The 24,266-nt window shown below is 31.6% G+C and overlaps 1 long non-coding RNA gene across 1 annotated transcript; it reads right to left on the reverse strand.

Moving 5' to 3' along the window:
* Window positions 1-288: 288 nt before the first annotated feature.
* LOC120598846 (uncharacterized) lies at window positions 289-22,931 on the reverse strand. Its single transcript, XR_005651762.1, has 3 exons — window positions 22,743-22,931; window positions 6,858-6,866; window positions 289-299 (listed from the first exon to the last, which is right to left on the reverse strand). It is a non-coding gene; the product is annotated as an uncharacterized LOC120598846 (long non-coding RNA).
* Between the last annotated feature and the right edge of the window lie 1,335 nt (window positions 22,932-24,266).

A 24,266-nucleotide genomic window follows, 5' to 3' on the forward strand; every position in this document is an offset into this window, starting at 1 on the left:
AAATTTATAAATTAAGCTTTACATTAGGTATGTATATATAAAGAAAAAACAGTATATATAGGTGCTATCCACAGTTTCAAGCATCCACTGTGAATCTTGGAACATAACTCTTGCGAATGGGGGAGGACTACTAATCTCTACCCACTTTACTTCTCTCCCCTAGCAGATACTGAATTTTTTATTGTCTCCATAATTTCTGCCTTTTCAGAATGTCGTATATTTGGACTCATGCAGCCTTTTCAGATTTGCTTCTTTCACTTAGTCATACCCATTTAAATTTGCCTCATGTCTTTCCATACCTTGATAGCTTACTTCTTTTCAATGCTGAATAATATTTCATTGTGAGAATGCACCATTTTATTTATCCATTCACTTACTTAAGGACATCTTGGTGTCTCCAAGTGGTGGCAGTTATGAATAAAGCTGTCATAAACACCCATTGGTGGATTAGTGTGTGGACTTAAGTTTTCATACCTTTGGGGTAAATAACAAGCACATGATTACAGGGTCATATAGCAAAAATATGTTCAGTTTTGTAAGAAACTGACAAACTATGTTCCGAAGTGGCTATATCAGTTTTCATTTCTAACAGCAATTACTCCACATCCACACCAGCATTTGGTGGTGTCAGTATTCTGGATTTAGACCATTCTAACAGGTATGTGGTGATATTTCATTGTTGTTTTAGTTTGCATTTCCCTGATGACCTATGATGTGGAGTATCTTTTCATATATTTATTTTCCACATGCATATCTTTTTTTGTGAAGTATCTATTAAGGTCTTTGGCCCCCTTTTTAATGAGGTTGTTTTACTGTTTTGTGATTTACGAATTCTTTGTATATGTTGGATAGCCTTTTATCAGATGTGCCTTTGCAAATATTTTTTCCCAAATCTGTGCCTTGTTTTTAACTCTCTAGATATTGTCTTTGCAGAGCAGAAGTTTTAAATTTTAATTAAAGTCCAGCTTATGAATTCTTTATTTCATGGCTCATGCCTTTGGTGGTATACCTAAAAAGTCATCAGCAAATACAAGGTCATGTAGATTCCCTTCTAAATTTTCTTTTGAAATTTTAAGTTTTGTATTTTACATTTAGATCTGTAATCCATTTTGAATTAATTGTTGTGAAGTAGATAAGGTCTAAGTGCAATAAAATATATGCACAATTATGTTAATATCAGTCTATTTCAAAATATGTATTAATGCCAATATTTTTAAACAGATAATTTAATAAAAACAAATATGTATCATTATTTTTATAGGCAGAGAATTAAAAACTATAATGTACCAATTTAAATAATATCTATGTAATGATTTCTACATAATAGTACAGGTATTCATGATGTATTGTCAAATGTACAATTAATTTATAAAACATGTAGTGTAAAATCTTCTTTTTTAAATATATTTACATGGATATGCATGAAGAAATGTCTAAAGGATATGTATCAATTACTTTAAAGTTGTTATTTCTGTATAATTGGGTTACACTAACCCTTTTTTAATTTTTAATTTTTTCTATAACAATTATACTAATTGTATGATGGTATTTAGTATAATAAAACAAAATTCAGAAGGGTGTTATTTTCAAATTTTAAAACATTTTTATTTTAGAAAAAAGTATAATTTTTTATTACAGGCTATGAAATTTGGAAGCCAAGGGGAAACATGAGGATCTAAAGAAAACATATCAACCTCTAACTGTCCCTTTTCCTGTATCTATTCTAGAATCATAGTTTTCTTCTTATGTTATCTGACTTTAAGAAATAGGCTTAGAGTAAACATTGGTTTTCTACGGCTAAAGAATCAAGAGATATCTATAGATTTTATAGATAACGTTAGCTACACCTAAAGAATCAAGAGATATCTATAGATTTTATAGATAACGTTAGCAGGGATTGGGAGAATTTTTAAATGGTGATAAAACACAGCTAGAAATTACACTCTCATTGGTGGGGTGTTATAAAAAGTCATCTCTTTCTATTACACTTGCCTTTGACCTTTTCAGTCCCGGTAAACAAGTGAGTGAAACTATCTGAGACTCAACAGATATGGTGGAATAGAAAATAATAAAATAAAAATATCTTTAAGAAAAACTGTATTTCTCAAAATAAAGTACACAAAAGATTTTTTAAAAGAAAAAAAGAAAAAAGAATGAGAGAGAAAGAAAGACAAACTACAGGTTTATTGAAAATATCTTGTGTGTAAATATGATATGTATAAATTTTTTAAATAAGACATGTGAAAATAATGTAAATTATTTCTGGAAGGTAAAGTTGATAATTATACAAAGATTTTTTATTTTCATTCCTCAGTTTAATGAAACTGTCTATATTATTACTATTTCTGAGACTAAGAAACTTAATAAAATGATATGTGTTTATTATAATGAATACAAGCAATTTATAAAAGACAGTATATTATATGATAATATATTGCACTATCACAAATAACTAACAATTTTAAACAAAGTAAATATTTTAAGTGTACTGATGTACACACGTACATATAGATAAAAAATTGGACGAGTTGATTATTCTTAAAATTATCTGAAATTCTAGCCTTTTGCCCAATTACTAGGTTTAATAAAATCTTTAACTCATTTCCAAGAAGGAATCAAAGAGATGTGGATTCACAATATACTATGTAATCAGTTCCCAGTTATTTAGTATACCCCTTTACCAAGCTTGTGGAGACTAACATAAGGCAAAGAATTGTTCAGCTACTATTTAAATAATACCCTTAAGGAAATTTTTAAAGAGAAAAGAGACTTCAAGCTAAGAAAACAGCAATGATCACCAAGATATTTTAGAATGTCTGAAAACCTCCTGGGAAAAAACACATATTCTGTTAATAAAATGGAAGTGATCACTCTGTAGTTGGTGACAGCAATTCAAATTAATGTGTAGTTAAGTTGATTTAAACAAAGACAATAAAACATGAATCTATCTCAATGGCTAACAATGCTCTGAACATCTCTGAGTATCAAATCATAGAATGTTAGACAGCTAATTACACTTGAAAAAATATAATCTTACTTAATACTAATTCCTTTGTCCATTGAGAAAATAAAGACCAGAGATTTAAATTATATTTTCTCTATTTAGGGACAGAGAACTAAAATCTATAGCACCTAACTCCAATTTCGTGTTCTTTCAAAACACCTGTGTAAATGATTTTCAATTCTGCCTGAGTTAAACTGGCTGACAAATTGCATGTTCAACATATGGGAAATGCATATAATAAATCTATCTTTCTGGAAAGATAGTTTTCTCATTTACCTAGTCCATTTTTAAAGGGGGAAAAAAATAAAACTTCCCTGAAGAATGACTTCATGTTTAGCCTTTAAATCATTTGGGTTTAGTGAAATGAATTCAGTATTTTACTCCCAACATAAACTGCATAATCTTTCTTATCTCTTTTTTATTCCTCATTGCCCAAATGTAATTGACTAAAATAAAATTAGTTCAGCAGATTTTTCTTCAGATTGTTGAAGCTGCAAACACTGATTTCTGAACAAACAGCATTTTTTATAATAATGATACAGATAAAGATCAGCATCATTAGATTATAGAGTACAATTGCCTAAATATTGGAAAAAAATAAATTGAAAATGATTATTAAGACTATCCTCAGCATAGTAACTTGAAAACACACAGAATATCTATTGCAAACTTGGATACAAACCATTACTTTGCTATTAAACAATTTTAGTCTAACTGTCTATAGTTTAGCACAATTATTATCTCATTACACAGGATGTTTATTTTATGTACTATACAGTTCAACTCATTTTCTTTTTCAAAAATAAAACATAAATTACAACTTCAATAGACAAAATGTACACTATATTAAAGGACATTAAATCTTAGAATAAGTGAAAGTTAATTTGATAAAGGCCTTTATAATGCTACATATTAAAATAATTGAAATCATCAAAATAATTAAAATAACTAGCTTCATCACAGAATCAGGAATCAGTTCAGAAAGCATTGACTATGAATAAAACACTTTAAAATATCGGCATGTTTATTGTGATCACCAATGAATTATTTGAAGTATTTATTGTCTCTAAGAGAAAATCCTTAATTTAGTTGAGACACTAAATTATGAATGTATTGAACAGAAATAAGTAGTTTTTCTTGTACTAAGGGACATTGCTGCAATTTGTGACATAATTAAAATGATTTTACAAGCAGTCAGTCATTAAGTTATTTTAATTTTCCATCTATAATAAGAGAAAAGGCTCTGTAGCAGATGTATTGTGCAATCATCAAAACACTTGAAATCTTCAAAACTGCCTGAAGGATTTCTTGCATAAATGGTCCTTGAAAATTAATACAAAAATGAAACTATTTCTTCCCATATCTCTTTACACATTTTTTGAACAAAAAAACATATTTTATTTCAAATATGACTACTGTTATAGATCAAATTTTGCCCCTAAAGAAAAGATATGTTGAATTTCTAACCCCTACTACCTCAGAATGTGACCTTATTTGGAAATAGGTCATTAAAGATGTAATTAGTTAAGTTCAGATGAGGTCATACTGGAATAGGTGGACCTCTAATACAATATGACTGGTGTCCTTACAAGACGGCCTACGAAGATAGACACATACAGGGAGGACATCATGTGATGACAAAGAAAGAGATTGCAGTTTGGCAGCTACAAGTCAAGAAATGTCAAAGACTTCCAGCAAACCACCAGGAGCTAGGAAGAAGCAAGGAAGGATTCCTCTATAGGGTTTAGGGGAAACATGGCCATGATGTTCAGAATCATCTTGATTCTGAATTCTAGTCTCCAGAACCATGAGACAATAATTTCGTAATTGTTTTAAGCCATCCACTTTGTTACTGCAGTCCTAGGAAACTAATATAACTGAAATTTTCAAATTTTTTATTCCTCAAGGAGACTATTGAACTTGAAAAAGGAAAAGTGATACTAAATTCTCATCAGTGATAGATTTATAAAACACAAGTATAAAAATGGTTATCTGGATGCTTTTATAAGTTTATCAGCAATTAATAAATTTATTTGTTTTTCACAGATTGGCATTCATACTAGGTATCTGCCCAATGAGAAATAAAAAAAAATGTAAATAAATGGAGACATATTACATTAATGAATTAAAAGAGTCAACATAGTAAAATGTCAATTTTCTCAAAATGTATTGATGTTTAATGAATTCTTAGCAAAATCTTAGCAAGGATTTTTGTAGACATAAACAAGTTCACTCTATGATTTACACAACAAGGCACAACCCTAAGAATAGCTAAAACAATCTTGGAAAAGAACAAAGGGGAAAGAATCACTCTACCTGATACTAATGTCTCCTACATAGCTGCAGTGATCAAGACAGTTTATACTGGTGGGGGGATAGACACCTAAATCACACATGTGAAATTGAAAAGAGAGCTCAGAAACAGACTCACACAAATATGTCCAACTGTTTTTTGACAGAGGTGTGAAACAATTCTGTGGGGAAATATTAGCCTTTTTAAGATGATACTGGAGCAATTGGACATCCATAGGCATAAAAGAATAAATAAAAGAACTTTGACTTCAACCTTATATTTACATAAAAGTCAACTCAAAATATGTCAAAATGGACTTAAACGTAAGATGTAAAACTGTAGAAGTTTTAGAAAAGAATAGGAAAAATCTTTGTGATCTAGAGCTATGTGAAGTGTCTCATATTTAATACTAAAGTACTATATATAAAAAAACGCTAAGTTGGACATTATTCAAATTAGGCAACAAATTTTTCTCTGCATAAGACTCTGTGAAAAGGATGAAAAAAGAAGGCTAAAACTGGAGAAACTATTTGCAAACCAATATTTGACAGAAGACTAGAATGAATAACGAACTCTTAAAACTCAAGAGAAAAGAACAATTCAATTAGTAAATGGGCCAAAAATATGAACAGACATCTCACTAAAGACAAAATATAGATGGCAAATAAGCATGTGAAAATATATTCAACATCATTAATTTAGGGGAATGCAAATTAAAACCAAAGAGATATTACTGCACAACTATTATGATAATGATATCATAATTATTAGTGACAACACCAGTGATAATGTAAAAATAGGATAACTTGTTTATTGCTAGTGGGCATGTAAAGGGTACGATTACTCTTAAAAATATTTTGGCTTTTTACTATAAAACTAAACATGCAAATACCATGTAACTCAACAATTTTACTCTTTGGCATTTATCCCAGGACAAAGAAAACTTAGGCTCATCTAAAAGCCTAAATGTGATTGACTGGTCAAGATGGCAGAGTAGATGTGCCTGCCTCCTCCCATGACCATGTTAAAATTACAACTAAATTATAGAACGATCAACCTGGAGAACCATCTGAAGACTAGCTGAACAGAACTCTTATAACTGGTGATATAAAGAAGAGGTCATGAGGAGACTGGTAGGAGGAATGGAGATGTGAAACAGGTTGGCTTTGTACCCATGTGCAGTGGTTGATCATCAGGAGAGATATCTCAACTGTGGAGGTCCCCCCAGAGGAGCGAGGGGCCCCAGCCCCACATGGGGGCTCCCAAGCAGAGGGTTCCAGTGCTAGGAAGAGGAGTCCCACAAAATCTGACTGTGAAAATCAGCAGAGATTCTGACCATCTCTGAGATGAAGGCTGCTGGAAACCCAGATGTCCCCTTAAAGCTCCGTGCACAGACTCACTCACTCACAGGCACTATCAGAGTTCTGGCGGAAGGACAGCAGCTCAGGAGGTGTCAGAGATATACAGGGAAAAACTGAATTGTGTGGCTTCAGGGTGAGGGCTGGAGAGACAGCCTCCATTTTCTCTTTGCTGGGTCTTCCTCTTGTGCAGCCTACAGACAGACGCTATCTTGACTGTGTCCTACTCTCGCATGGCCAAATCTGAGTCTGCGTTGGCCTGGTGAACTCTTCTCGCTCTACCCTTGTGACTCCCTGCAACCTCACCCCATCCAGCTTACACACTACTAGAAATATTTTCATGGCTATGCAACAAGCCCACTCTGAGCTCTTGGCAGGAAGTGCCTTCAGCGGCAGTCAATAGGCCTTGGCTCACATGCCTCTGGTTATTTTCAATAATGGGCAGTATTTCTTAAAAAAATCTCGGGGTTATGAAGGCCCAAGACGGGTGACATCTGGCCCCCAGTATGATCTGAGACTTTTGAGAGTGGCCACAGGCTCAGCACTGGCAACAAATCTGACTCTGCACGAACCTGGAAACACAACGTGCCCCACTTTGGTGACTCTTTGGGACCCCACTTCACACGATTTGCATATCATCTGAGATTCTTTCAGCTGCTGAGCCTTACAGACATATGGCAGGCAGCCTAAGCCTTGAGGCCTCCTGGCCTTTGGCTGAGTTGCCCCAGCTCCCGCCCCAGTACTGGTGGCAGCCTGCCTCGGTTCACAGCCTGGTCTCCCCCACATGCCTTCAGGTCCAACATAGGTAGCAACCAACCTCAAAAAAACAGATAGGCCCCAAGCAGTCTCAGGCAGCAGCTGACTTTGACCTGCACATGTGTCCCTCCCAAGGGTCCCCGGAACTAACATTCCAAGAAGCTGGCATCAGAACACAACAGAGCACCATCTGATTAGCCTCACAAATGGCAAACTGAAGGGTGGTCTCAACAGTCATATGATGTCACTGGGGTGAATCCCTCTCTGTGGGGTCAGCCCCCACACAGCAGAAGGACACATATGCAGTGGGCATGACCAATCTCCATAGCCAATTATCCTGAGAATCAATCCCACCCACTGATATAACAACATCAATCAAATTTCATTTACAAAAGGAGGTCACACACAATCGCACAAGGTAAACTGAAGCAACCAGCACAGTGATGAGGGAGATTGGGCCACTGAGACACACAGGGCACCTACAATATAAGGCCACCCAGCAAAGACAAAGGGACATAGCAGATCTACCTAATACATCAAAACAAACAAAGAGAGGCAGTCAAAATGAGAACACAAAGAAACATGCCCCATGAAAGAACAGAACGAAGCTCCAGAAAAAGGACTAAACAAAATATAGACAAACAACATGCCAGATACAGAGTTTAAAATACTGGTTATAAAAATGCTCAATGAAGAAATACTAGAAGGAATAAATAGTAGATTAGATAAAGCAGAGAATCAAATCAGAAATTTGAAAGACAATATAGCAGAAAATATTCAATTGAAAGAGCAAAAAGAAAAAAAAATGGGGATTGTTTAAGGGCCTTCTGGGACAACATCAAGTGTAACAACATTCACATCATAGGGGTACAAGAAGAAGAATGGAGGGGGTAAGTGATTGTAAATCTATTTGAAAAAATACTGACTGAAAATTTTCCTAACATGGCAAAGGAAATAGACATATAAGTCCAGGAAACACAGAATCCCAAACAAGAGGAAACAAAATAGGCCCATATAAAGATACAATATAAATAAAATAGAAAATTTTAAAGACAAAGAGAAAATACTTAAAGCAGCAAGAGAAAGGCAGTTACTTACAAGGGAGCTCACATAAGATTGTCAGCTGATTTCTCAACAAAAACTTTGCAGGCTAGAAGTGATTGGCAGGAAATATTTAAAATGATGAAAAGCTAGAATCTACAACCAAGACTACTCTACCCAACCAGTCTAAGAGATTAAATTGAAGTGAGATAAAGAGCTTCCCAGACAGGAAGAAGCTAATGGATTTCATCACCACAAAGCCAGTAATATAGGAAATATTAAAAGGACCCCTCTAAAAAGGAGAAGGAGAAAAACATAAATAATTAAATGGAATAACTATGTACAGATCAATGATCACTTTAAATGTAAATGGAATAAATACTCCAATCAAAAGATACAGGGTAGTTGAATGAATAAGAAAATAAAATCTATACATATGCTGTCTACAAGAGACCGACTTCAGATCAAAAGATACCCACAGACTGAAAACAAAAAGATGGAAAGAGATAGTTCATACGAATCAAAATTTAAAAAAAGGCTGAGGTGGCAATAATTATATCAGACAAAATAGACTTTAAAATAAAGGCTATAATAAGAGACAAAAAAAAAGATATCATATGATAATAAAGGGATCAATTCAACAAGAGGACATAATCCTAGTAAACATTTATGCACCCAACATAGGAGCACTTAAATATATCAAGCAAATATTGACTGACATAAAGGGAGAGACTGACAGTAATACAGTAATAGTAGGGGACTTTAACACCCCATTGACACCAATGGACAGATCTTTCAGACAGAAAATCAACAAGGAAACATCAGCCTTAAATGACACACTATACCAGATAGATTTAATTGATATTTTTAGAGCATTTCACCTCAAAGCAGCAGAATATATATTTTCTCAAATGCATAGGAAATATTTTATAAGATAGACCACATATCAGGCCACAACACAAGTCTTACTAAATTTAAGAAGACTGAATCATATCAAGCATCTTCGCCGACCACAATGGTATGAAATTAAAAATTAATCATGAGAAAAAAATGAAAAACACAAATTCATAGAGGCTAAATAACATGACACTAAACTGTGAATGGGTTAACAAAGAAGATATCAAAAAATAACGTGAGCCAAATAAAAATGACAACGCAATGATCCCGAATCTATGGGACAGAGCAAAAGCAGTCATAAGAGGGAAAATCATAGTAATACAGGCCTACCTCAAGAAACAAGAAAAATAAACAATCAAATTTCAAATAAACAATCAAATTCTTACACGTAAAGAAAGCATATAAAGAACAGCAAGCAAAGCCCAAAGTAAGTATAAGGAAGAAAATAATAAAGATCAGAGTGTAAATAAACAAAATAGAGTCTAAAAAAAAAATACAAAAGATCAGTAAAACTAAGAGCTGGTTCTTAGAAAAGATAAACAAAACTGATAAACCTTTAACCAGATTCATCAAGGAAAAAAGAGAGAGGAGCAAAATAAATAAAATCAGAAATGAAAGAGAAGTAACATCTGACTCCACAGAAATACAAAGAATTATAAGAAAATACTACACGCAATTAAATGCAAACAAATTGGAAAATTTGGAAGAAATAGACACATTTCCAGAAACATATAATCTTCCAAGATTCCGTAAAGAAGAAACAGAAAATCCGAATTGATTGATTACTACGAACAAAATCAAATCAGTAATCAAAAAACTCCCAACAAACAAAAGTCCTGAACCAAATGGCTTCACAGGTGAATTTTAGCAAACATTCAAAGAAGAATTAACACCTATTCTTCTCAAACTATGCTAAAACATTCAAGAGAAGAGAATGCTCCCAAGCTCATTTTATGTGGATACCATTACCCTGATTTCAAAGCCAGATAAAAACATTACATAAAAAGATTATAGGCCAATATTCCTAATGAACATAGATACAAAAATCCTCAACAAAATATTAGCAAACTGAATTCAACAATACATTAAAAAAATCAAGCGCCATGACCAATTTGGATTTATTCCTGGGATGCAAGTTTAGTTCAATATTCACAAGTCAATTAATGTGATAATCAACGTTTACAGTTTGAAAGATAAAATAGTCATAATAGATGCCGAAAAAGCGGTTGACAAAATCCAGCATCCATTTATGATAAGAATTCTCAGCAAGTGGGAATAGAGGGAAAAAAACCTCAACATAATAAAGGCCATGTATGACAAACCTGCAGCTAACATCATACTCAGTTGGGAGGAGCTAAAAGCATTTTCCTTAAGGAACAAGACAAGGCTGTTCATTTTTACCACTTTTATTCAACATAATTTTGGAAGTCCTAGCCATAGAAATCCAAAAAGAAAAAGAAATAAAATTGGAATCCAAATCCAAATTGGAAAGGAAGAAGTAAAACTGTCATTATTTGCAGATGACATGATACTATAAATAGTGAACCCTAATGATTCCACCAAAAATCTGTTAGAACTGATCAATTCAGTAAAGTAGCAAGATATAAAATTAATATGCAGAAATTGGTTGCATGTATTTTTATACATCAATAATGAACTATAAGAAAAAGAAGTTAAAAAATCTATTAAAAATTACATCAAAAATACCTAGGAATAAATTGAATCAAGGAAGTAAAACACTTGTATTTGAAAAATTATGTCATTGAAGAAAGAAATTGAAGATATAAATAAATGGAAACATGTACGTGTTCATAAATAGGAAGAATTAACATCATAAAAATGCCATACTACCCAAAGCTATCCATAGAGTCCATGCAATTCCTACCAAAATAACAATAGCATTTTTCCTAGAACTAGAACGAATAATCCAAAAATTTGTATGGTATTATAAAAGACCTTGGATAGCTACAGCAATCTTGAGAAACAAAAACAAAGTTGGAGGTATCATGCTACTTTATATCAAAGTAAACTATAAGTCTATGGTAATCAAAACAGAATAGTACTAGCATAAAAATAGTCATATAGATTAATGGAACAGAATAGAGAGCCCAGAAATAAATACATGTCTATATGTTCATTTAATCTATAAGAAAGGAGGCAAGAATATACAATGGGGTAAAGACAATCTATTCAATAAATGATGTTAGAAAAACTGGAAAGATACATGCAAAAAAAAAAAATGAAATGACCACTTTCTTATACCATATACAAGAATAAACTCAAAATGAATTAAAGACTTAAATGTAAGATCTGAAACCACAAAACTCTTTGAAGAAAACATAGGTGGTAAATTCTCTGATATTGCTCTGATATATCTTCTCTATCATAAGAAACAAAATAAAATAAACAACTGGGACTAAAAAGTTTTTGCACAGCAAAAGATACCATCAAAAAAAAAAAAAAGAAAGGCCAACCTACTGAATGGGAGAAAATATTTGCCAATGATACATTTGATAAAGGGTTAATATCTAAAGTTTATAAAGAACTCATACAATTCAACACCAAAAACGCAAAAAAAATATAAACCAATAGATTTACAAAATGGCAAAGTTTATAAAGAACTCATATAACTCAATACCAAAAACACAAAACAAAATAAACAATCCAATATATTGAAAAATTGGCAGAAGACCTAAAAAAGGTTTTTCTCCAAAGAGGACAAACAGATGGCCAATGGACATATGACAAGGCACTCAATGTCACTAATAATCAGAGAAATGCAAACTAAAATCACAATGAGATATCATCTCACACCTGTCAGAATGGCTTTCATCAATAAATCAACAAACAAGTGTTGGAGAGAATGTGGAGAAGAAGGAACCTTTATACACTGATGGCAGGATTGCAAATTGTGTCAGCCACAATGGAAAACAGTTTGGAGATTCCTCAAAAAATTAAAAATAGCACTATCTCATGACCCAATAATTCCACTTTGGGGTATTTTTCCAAAGAAAATCAAAACACTAATTTGAAAGATATATGCACCTCTGTTCAGTACAGCACTATTTACAATAGCCAAGATATGGAAGCAACCTAAGTGCTCATTAATCAATGATTGAATAAAAAAGGACTATGTATATAAAATGGAAGATTACTCAGCCAGGAAAAATGAAATAGTATCATTTGCAATGACATGGATAATCCTAGAGATTGTGTTAAATGAAATAAGTCTGACAGAGAAAAACAAATACCATATGATTTCACTTACATGTGAAATCTAAAGAACAAAATAAATGAATAAACAAAACAAAAACATACTCATAGATATGAAGAACAAACTGGTGATTGCCAGAGGGGAGGGGAGTTAGGAGGCTGGGTGAAAAAGGTGAGGATATTAAGAAGTATAAATTGACAGTTACAAATTAGTCACCAGGTTGTAAAGTACAGCATAGGAAATATAGTCAATAATATTGTAATAATCATAGTGCCAGGTAGGTACTAGGCTAATCAGGGGGATCACTTTGTAAATTATATAAATGTTTAACCACAATGCTGCAAACGTTTAGCTAATATAAAATAATATGGAATATAAATTCTAATTGAATAAAAAAATTAAAAAAAAACCTGAATGTGATCATTCACAGAAGCTTTATTCATAATAGCTAAACACTTAAATCAGTTCAGATACACTTCAATGGATGAATGGTTAAGCTAACTGCAGTGCTATATTACTTGGTAATGAAAGGGAATAAGCTATTGATACACACAACAGATTGGAAGAAATTATGCTGTGTGAAAAAAAGTCAGTCTCAAATTGTTACATATTGTCTGATTTCATTTATGCAACATTCTTGAAATGACAAATTTATAGGAATAGAGAACAGATTAGTAATTACTTGTGGGGATATAGATGTTTTGTATATTGTCAAAATAAAAGTCAATATCCTACTTGTGATATTATACTATATTTTGCAAGATTTTACTATTAGAGGTAACTGGGCTAAGAATATATGAGTTCTCTTTGTAATATTTTTTACAATCTTATTTGAATATACAATTAGCTCAATTTTTTTATAGTTTAATTTTTAAAACATATAAGGAAGAAAAAATTATTCTTTGTCTTAAAACTTCAGTGGGCTCCTATTTCACTGAGAGAAAAAAGCCAGTTTTCTTACAGCGACCTCAACATACTACATGCTTTGGCCCCACATTACTACCTTGACAATTTTTTTAAAAGTAAATTTTTACGGAAATTCCATTTGATTACTTAGGGATATTTTAGCGCTCCTAAAGGCCTACTTACAGCTAAAATAATTTTTTTTTTCCAGAATACTTAAAACAGTAGAGTGTTCCCAAGAGCTGTACAAAATTTGACTAACAGATTTCTTCATTTTTTCCCAGAAATGTATTAAATATATTTATAATAAATAGAATGTCATCAAACTAGATTTATTACACAGTAGTACTTTTCTATAAAGATGTTAAATATCCAAAACTCAGTATTTTAAATTTGTGGCCATTTCAGAGCCTAGAAAAATATATCAGAAAATCTAGGAGGTTTATTCTCTATGATTATAAAATAATTTTTATTATGCTATATAGAGGAATCATATAATTTATTGATCAAACCAGGACATGTTTTTAAGTAATGGAGGAGCTACGGTATAAGTCTGATATAAACTAGAGCTTTGTGGTCAGACTGACACATATGGTCATATGCACTGTAAGGTCATATGTCATTTGGTTTCTCCTGATATTCCAGCTAACATTATGTCACATTTCTATTTACCTTCTAGCCACCAGGTGCATTCGTATTCTTTAGGTCCCTTTAGTGTACCAGGCTTGTGCAGAGGTTTTCTAAATGTTTACACATCTCATTGCATATTACTCTGGAGGTCACTCTGGAACATCTAACTGTCCTAGGCTCCCTTGCAGTTAGTTTGGGCCATGTTATGTCATTTGCAGCTGCACTTCCCGGTGTCCATAAAGTTACTTGTATGATGTCCTCCATAGTCGCCCTCATTGTTCCTCTGTTCTCAGATAGATAAATACAGAATTTCCAGCAAATTACTCTTAAGAGACACTATATAGATGAGTATCACCCAGAAGAGCTATGAAACTACTGTTTCTAACCTAGGACCTCTTTCCTTGCCCCACCACTTATCTGAGAGTCTCCTCCCTCAGTTGTTACTTATCTACAACTCTTACTCCATTTTGAATCTTTGTTCAAATATCACTTGCTCAAAAATGCCTTTCCTTACTCTTATGGAATATTGATTACTTAATCTTATCACACCTTGAATTTTCCTTCAGAGCACCTATCAAATATATATATATTCGATATATATATATATATATATATATATATATTTATTTGTATAGTGAGTTTTCTAAAATATGTGTCATCTCATAAGACTGCATACTTCATAAAGTATGATTTATTTCTCACTCATTAATTTTCCCCAATAATATCAAATAGATGTTGAAGTGGCAATTAGGAGACATTGCCTTACCATTATTTTATATATGATAGAGTAAATAAGAGCATCTGAATAGTGAAGGGCTTGAGTGTGAAACAGAAATTTTTAAAAAGTATGATGATGAAGAATTGCTTTAAAAAAACTTTTATTGACTAAGGAAAATAAAAAGTATTGATGTTTCTGCTAAAGAAAAACCATTGATTTAGGTAAAAATAAATAGGGTAGTATATTTTTCTCCAGCAATACTCAGTGGCAGAGGAAAAAGATTTATGCAGGTGATTTGGATGACCCAAGATCAATAATTTTAGGCAGGAAAAATAAAAAAGAACATTTAGTGAGAAACAGGTCAAGCAATGGACAGAGTGTACTGTTACTAGGAGGGATGTTAAAGACTCTAGAATGAAATGACTGAGGTCTCAATAAGGAAGTCTAGAGATAAGAAAATTATAACCCTTAATATTGTTATAGAAATTATAACATTTTTCAGTCAGTGGTTTTGTTCAAATGCACAGATTCAAAGATAATATGTAGGACAACAGATTTTATTACAGAAAGAAGAGAGAAATTGCTGAGCAGAAATTAGAAAAAAAAACCTGTAGGTGTTTTCATCAGAAATGTGAGAGCATTTGACATAAAATATCATTGGTGATATTTTTAAATGAATGTATAGATAAGATTTCATTTTTTAAAATATTCATATAGCCAAACATGTAAGCTTCTTCTACTGTAATAATAAAAATTGGTATAGGTGCCTACTATTCATAAAAATCTGGTAGTCTTAAAACTCTCAGGTTTTCTAAAGATTCTGAGTCTCTTCTTTCCCATTATGTTGATTTGGAAATGGAGGTTCAGTAAACTTGAAATCTTTCTAGATTGCAAAATATTTTGTGCCTTGGCCAGTCTTCTTCGATTCCATGCTATTATTTAATTATTACATAAGTGAACCAAATAATTTAGTGATTACATCTAGATTACCTTTAAGAAGCATGCTACATAAGAAACACAAGTAATATTTAAATGTATACTTAATTTAATTAATATCTAGTATTTACATATGTAAATAACAAAAACTCAGATAAATAAGTTTGGCATGAAATATATTTAGTATATTTTATATAAAAAAATCAAAATTTATGAGTAATTCAAAAAGGAGATTATAGCTATCAAAATTCATTATAGGTATTGGAAACACATGCTGTCCTTGATCAGAGTGATATATATAGTGATAATGACAGTATAGATCTATTAAAAGGAAAAATAAAACCCTAGACTTTCCCCATCTGCAGAAATTAAAATGGAATTCAAACTCATAGTCAGTATGCCTTTTGTTTTCTTTCTATTATGTTTTAAAACCATGAATAACTATGATTCATATTCTACCATGTTTTTTTTTTTCATTCTAGTATATTCAGTCATTTAAATGACTATCATACGGAAAAGAAATAAGTCATTAGTATTAAACAAAGGATTTGAGTTTGGGATGTCACAATGAAGACTTTTATATTCATTTTTATCTTTGTCTAGCAAAATGCATTAAGTCACAAGAATTGTGCTTATTTCCATAAGACTACAAGTTGAGATGTAGCACTTTGAGTATCAATGGATTCATAATAAATATCTTAGAAAAGCCTATCTGCTATCAAATATGTGACCTTATTAATTCGGAAAATGTCAATTAGAAATATTGTTGTAAATACGAATGTACTGGGAATCAGATATTTGATTTTCTCTGCCAAGAAAATCATTAACAGTACAAGCTTGATAAAATTTGTGAAGAAACCTTGCAACTTTAGAATTATTAATTAACACTGATTACATTAAAAACCATATAGGAAATGCTGGTACTTTTGCACATATAATCAATGAACTTCATCAGTCAAATTTATATTCAGTTGAAGACAAAAGTGCTCTGTAAGAATTATAAATTAATTAATACTTAACACTTAATTGAAATAAACACATTGAAACTCAAATTTTAATTCCAGAAAATAAACTTCACTACAATAGATCATTTAGTCTGCTTTTCACTCCTCATTTTACTACCAAAATACTTTTTAAAACTTTGTCTATTGGTAAAATTAGATCGTTACTCAATAATTTATTGTTTATTTACACTCTTCTCACTCAAGGCTTATGGTCATCTCTGTTTCCTTAAATAAAATCTCCCCTGATCATTCAGCATGTTTGCAAGAATTCCTCTTAATTTTTTTCTAACCAGGATGTGCATACATTTGGGGAGATCCTGATATGGGATTTTTATCTGATATACCTTTGCTAATAGACTTGTAAATCTTTTGTTTCTAAGTATAAATATTTTCACCAATTAGTACTTAATTTGTCCTCTATTCCACAGTAGCTACAATTATCTGCAAAATTAGAGTTTAAGCAAAGATCAATTCATTATAATAATATATACAATAATGGATACCAGAGTCGTGATATTATTGACAGAAAATTCAACATTTTCATCCTCATGTTCAAAGAGAGGTTTTGTCTTGCGAGCCATACATTCTTGGCTGGAATAAAACCATACATAAAATCTGGAGCCTCTGGGGTTACCAGAATTTATCGTGGTATAGTTCCAGCTTATTAAATAATGTTTATTCATATGCATGGTATAGATGGTGTTTTAATAGCCATTAAGTACAACTAAAACTATGATGGTGAGAATATAATTTAAGAGACATCACCACAAAACATGAGAATATTAGGAAAACACAGGAAATCAAGAGATTCGGGTTTCCAGTCAAGGCATAGAAATAAGCAATAAGAATCCTAAGCCTATTAGTTAGAATTTCAGGGCCTTAGGTTTTTCATGTATACAATGAAAATATGTTCTTGGTTATCTCTAAGATCTTTTCCAAAAAGCGCACACACTCTAAACTTTAGGGCAGTAACATTTAGACCTCTTTGATTTTTTATGCCATACAGTGGTGTTTATCAATGTTAGTGATATAGCTATCCAGCTGAGTATTTCCAAATTGAAAACCAAACAACTCTATTTATTGGAAGATATGGCACAGTGCAAACTAGAATATTGTGCATTAAGGAATAAATATTTATTTTAGGCTTGGTAATTTATTTTTGGTCTTAATACCTATAATATACATATTTTCAATATTGGTTTAAGCACCTACGTTTGTTCAGCATTTTGATGTACTCACAATCATCATGATTTCATGTGGTGTTTCTTTTATAGTGTTGCATCTTATTTTTATTTTTCATTGAGTTACAAATCAAATCACATTTTGCAAATAGTGAGGTGAGTATTGGAACAGTTTTTAGCCTGGTAACTATAACTCCTATCATTCCCATCATCTGAAACTGAGACTAACAGGCTGCCTTATAAAGAGGATTGCTCATTGATTTTGCAAAATTGGAAGAGAAGAGGCTGTATTCTTTTCTGTAACTGTAACAAGCACTACCTGCCTATATTGATTACTTACTTTTCAGTGTTATGGTAAATTGCTATTGTGGAAGCATAATGGTGCTGAACATTTGTAGCCCAGATGATAGGGTAATGTTTAATCACTGTGTGCTCTGTTCTTTGTAGATTTACTAATAACCTCTTTAATCATTTCTGTTCAAAATACCATGGATTCTGAAGCAGAAACCAGCCTAATGATACAACTAATATATGGAGCATAACATTTAGTCATTTCAAAATAAATCACATCAATTATTTTTTCATGCTTTAGATAGTATGCCAAATTTTCCTGATACTATTTCTAATAAACTTAAAATAAACTCATAAGAAACTTTAATTCTATTCTTGCTCTTCTGTTCTTAAAGCAAATTTGACGAGAGTAATTGTTTCTATTTTACAGCATGAACTATATGTTCAAAGAATAGTTTCCTATAAAAATAATATAAATATTTAAAAATAAGCACACTTTAAAGATCTGTGGACCCACACATCCTGGAATGACTAGTAACCTAACATAAGCTCAATATGAGAGATACAGGAAGATTATCATGAAAGATATAATATTCTATTGTAACAAAATATACTTATACAAAATGTTCATTCAAAAAGACACCAACATTTGATCTATTATATGGATTGAGTTCAAGTAAGAGTCATTCCTGAGGATGTGTCACCCTGCTATTATTTTTGCGAATATGAAATGACTGAGATGGACTTGTTTAAATAAGAATATTAATAAAAAATCTGTAAACACTGAAAACAAATTTGAACAATTAAAAATAGTATAGCATATTTTAAAAATTAGAATTCTTAACACATATAATAATTTCTATCTTTTTAAAAACAATATTAACTCTAGCTTATTTTCCCCTGAATGGGAAGCCAGTAGAATTAGGTAATTTTTTGTTCATTATTAATTCTATATTCACTTTCTCGTGAATGAATCCATTTAGTACCAAAATAATGACTATAGTCTCAGTATTATTATTCCCTTGGAACCTAAATAATCAGGTCTAATTATATTAATTTGGCACCAACAAAAGCATCATTTTTGAATCAGATTTTTGTCATCAGTCTTGCGTTCATTCTTTCAAAATATTTATTAATTCTCCACCATATTTCACATATTAGGAAATGGGCTAGGTAAATGATAATGATGAGAACAGAGACTATATCAGTTTCAGAAAACATAAATTCCCTAACAGAAATATAAAGGGAAGGATCTATAGGGACCAACAAAAAGGATCAATAGGGATACACTTAAATTAGCCTGGAGAATTCAGATCAGGCTTTTAAGATGGAGTGTTAATTTAAGCTGATTCTTGCTATGCTTTTTTTTTATTTATAAACGGTTTGATTTTCTAATTAGGCTAAGTATATGATCTGTTTAAAATCATATAGAGTAATTTTAAACTTATGGCTTTTGTGCAGACTTCATAAAACAGCAATAGAAAAAGTAGCACATATATAATGTTTTAATATATTTCTTAATATGTTTTATATATTTAAAATTTTGTGTAAAATTTGAAAATATAATTGCGTATAAATATTGAACATATGATACACATAAAAGCATTCTTAAAAATATATAGGAATTAGTTTTTTATTTTATACTTTGTGATATTTGTTTAAAGTTTTCTTTCTGAAATATTGTTTACATGATACTCAGCAGTATGTCTATTAACATGGAAAATTATTCACTTAGTTTTGTAGATCCTTTTAACAGCATATATTTCCATTTTTACTTACTGTGAGAGCATAATAACATTACTTTATTTTATTCATTTTTTAAATTAATATCTTTTGTTTTTTTTAGGTTCACAGCATGAATAAGTGGAAAGTTCAGAGTTTTCACACATATACAGCTTTCCCAGTATCTATTGATTTTTTCAATTTTTAATAAGATATTCAATGACTTAGATATTAATTTTTGAAAACTAGATTTTCTTCAGTGATTTGAGAGAAGTATGTGTGTAATAAGAATCTAACACTAAACAATAATTATTATACTAGATATAAATAAAATTTGTAAAGTTGGGTGATTATTACAGCCTAGGTGAATGTATTTAAATTGATGTTAACAGTTTTATTTAGATGAAGTAATAAAATGTATGTATGATTAATTACATTTTTTCATTATGATTACATATTTATACATACATATGCATACATGTTTATGCATATGTATACATATTTGCATGCATAAATATTTATTTGATGGTTTTCCATTCTTTATACTGTATATATTTTTTCACACTCATTATTTTTGTATTTCCTGAGAAATTCAAATATTGATAATCTCTAACTTTTTTACTATTGCTGATAACCAAAAATAAAATTTATTTCTCCTAGGCTTTTATTTATAAGAGAGTTAAATAGTAAGTGAAATTTTCTAACCACAAAGCATTAACTTTCTATTAAATCTGTGCTCTTTGCTCAACACCTATACAATTCCCTATAGCTATTTTTGGAACTGGGGATTTATAATAATCTATAAATTTTAGGTACAATTATTCCTTCTTAGTGGTTTGTTCTTTTTTTTTAACTTTGTTTTAACCAATATTCTTCCCATCAAATTTTTTAATGGCTCAGATTATCACCTTCATACATTATTAGTCATAATATTCACTGCCTCAGTTCTCAGTCACATCTCAATCCATTGCAATCCCATTATGCTTGCAATATGCCACTGAAGTAGTTTTCTCTAAGGTCACTAACAAATTCCGGGTTTCCAAAATTTATTTGAATTATAAGCAGATGCTCTGCAGTGAGCATATCTTTTCATCTTCAAATTCTCTCTTCTTTTGGTTTTCATGTCAATGATAATAACTCTTTTGTTGATTGAGCTTCTTAGGGCAACAGTATATGAATCCAGTCTAACATATATTTAATTGACCACATAACATCCTATGTCACCATAGAATCAAGGTGGACTATATCTACTGCTTGATTCTAAGAAAGCCTACATAAAATGTTTGTCACATAAGTCTCAGATCATGACTACCCTGTGCTATTTGTTAATAACCTTCCTATTCAGCTCATTTTGTATATCAAGATAATGAATAGTTAAGTAAGTCAGCAAGTCATTTGTTTTTACATTTTAATGGTTTTGGCAACGGATTAACAAAATTGTTTCTCTTCTGCATTAAAATTTTAACTTCAATTCAATTCCTTAGCTTTGTTTCCCGAGAAACAGGTATGGATGCTATTTGTCAATTAAGTTACTAAACAACGTTGCTTATGGTAAAATGATTCCTTAGTTGTACGCTGGATTAAGCCAGTGGACAATAAATACTTGTTAGGAAGCTCTATTGTGAGGTTCCCCTGAGTGTGGAGGATTTCATAATTGGGCATGTATCTTGGGGGTTTATGAAAGGGCTCTCTCTGGAGCTGGTTCAAAGGAGTATGACTCCTGTAGATATGAGGCTTTTTATCCAGAGTGTTTTTCACACCTGTGGACTGTGTATTTTATCTCCTTATACCTGAGCTATTTCCTGGGGAGATGAGAGTTCACCAAGGCTTTACGTATTGCTACAAGAATTGCTGCAACACACCCCCTGAGAGGAACACCTGACATGGCCCTCCTGGCAGGCTGAGAATCCCACCCTATATACTTTTGAGGAGAGGGGTGCCAAATATCCCTTTTGGTTGTCTTGTGAGTTAAGTTTAAGGAGTACTCCTTCTTGATGGGCCATGCAGATAGTACTCAGTTACTTAACAACTACAATATTGATTCAATTTCCAGATGCCTCAATATTCCCAGACTCTCACCATCTGTATAACTTTTATCCCATGTCATTCTTCTCTTATGTGTGGTATTTGTATGTCAAATTTCCAAATTATGAAAATCCTTAGCAATATAGCAAGGCTAACATTTATTTAGACTCAGACATACACAGTAACCACAATAAGTGATTATTCTTGCATTTTCCTTCTTTTTTTATTTTTCTACTTAATTAAAAAATATTCTACAATTTATATCTTATTATATACTCTAAATCCCCATGGCTATTTTGTAATTACTTCCTTAGTAACTTGTAACTGTTAGGTAGTTAGCCAGGCATGAGTGACAGGAGTGAAGGCCCAGCTCTATAACCATAGAAACCTCCCTTGAAGAACTTCTTAAGGACCTCCCAGAAAAACTTCTCTTTTAGGGTTATAAATTATCCCAATTCCTAGAACACAAAGGCCATAAAAGTTGCTGGCTAAACCAGCTACAAATGCATGTGCAGAAAGTACTACCCTAACCTGACCTCATTATACCATCATCATAACATCATGACTATGCCTGGAAGTTCATGAATCTAATTATAACAGACTGAATTCTGGGTAAGCACCTGCACAGTAGGCAAAGTGTTATATAGCAACCAACTGTCAGTCAAGGTGACCTCACACACAGATCATCTAGGACCTCCCATCATGGCCCAAATATAATGCAGACCTTCCTATTTCTGTGTTGTTATAGCGTTCCTTGCTGAAAACCCACTCCTCCCTTGGGGCTTTCTATATTATCTCTTCACATACCAAATTCCACAGGCTGTAGCCTTCCCTAACATGGCCTGTCTCCTTCTAAAAATGTACTTTCAATAAATTTTATTGTTTCTAAATCTCGCCAACCTGTAATTCTTTGCTACGTAGGTGGAGAAGAACCGAGGGACAACACACAACATCACCATCCTCCTCCCCCATAAGGCTGGGGCAACACTGGATTTCACATCAACCCAGCGGTAATATAACTATAATGATATAAGGGCATTTATTGAGATCTCTCAACTATGTAATTTTCATGCAGATTCTGAGATGGCACCTAGAGAAAGTAGGAAATAAGAAAGATATAAAAATATTATATGTTTCACTATATAATATATGTGGATTAACAGCATATACCATGGCATATATATTCTATAGAAATAGAATCAGACCTTTTAATTTTCACAACATAAATGTTGAAAATATGCTGTCAGTAACCATAATGTTTTATATAAAATATATAAAATTTGCCTCATGGTTATTTTATCTTCTAATATGCTTTATTAATTAAGAATATGGTTCATTCAGTCATCACTTATTTTCCTCCCCATTTCAATTTATAATTTGGAAATGTAACAGATGTACAAAATTGAACATGCTTAGAACATGTTTGATAAAATGTCAGAAGTAATCAAAATCTTAGACAATAAAATATTCATACTTGATATTATAAACTGAGCATAAGTTTCCATACTTTTAAATATGGAGATAATACAATGATTCTCTAATTATAAATAAAACTTATTTTAAAAATTAAATTATATCATTATTTTAAATGCAAATTTTCTTTATAGCACATTTAAACATTACTGTGCAATTTCAACTTCAATATTTAAGAAATTATTTTATTAAACATATTTTTCACGATTTTAATTTTTCTTTTATTTGCTGTCAGTCATATTTTTATTTTTGTTAATGTGTTTACTTTAAGCTTATGGATTATATCTATAAGACATATCCATAAGCATGTTTCTGTTTAATTTTGAGTATTTAATTCACAATGAATTATGATAAATATTTGGCAAGTGTCTGGGTTGCTTGAACAATTATTTCTATTAGTGAATGTTTATGTAGTTATCCCTTCAATATTTTCATATTTGTGTTATTTTACCTGCCCACAAGTTCTGAGATATTTATTTACTTCATTAATTACTTTATACAATGAGAACATATGAACTTCTGAAATGAGAAGAACATATTGAACTTCTGAAATGCAACCAAAGAAATAGCAAGTACAGGTACAATATGTGTATTTTTTAGAATAGCATATGGTTTCTCAGTACTGAAACAAAGCAATTCATTTTATCACAAAATCAGGATCTAAGGAATATTATCAAGCATACTAGCTGATTAAGAATTGGACTTAAATTCCCTAATTAAAATAATAGGTATAGATTTCACAATTTCTCTTAAAAGCTTTTAAACTAATGTGTGAAAATAAATGAGTGTCATAGTTGGCACAGAATATATTAAACTCCTG

The sequence above is a fragment of the Pteropus medius genome, unplaced genomic scaffold (assembly GCF_902729225.1).
Source record: "Pteropus medius unplaced genomic scaffold, Ma_sr-lr_union100, whole genome shotgun sequence".
NCBI lineage: Eukaryota > Metazoa > Chordata > Mammalia > Chiroptera > Pteropodidae > Pteropus > Pteropus medius.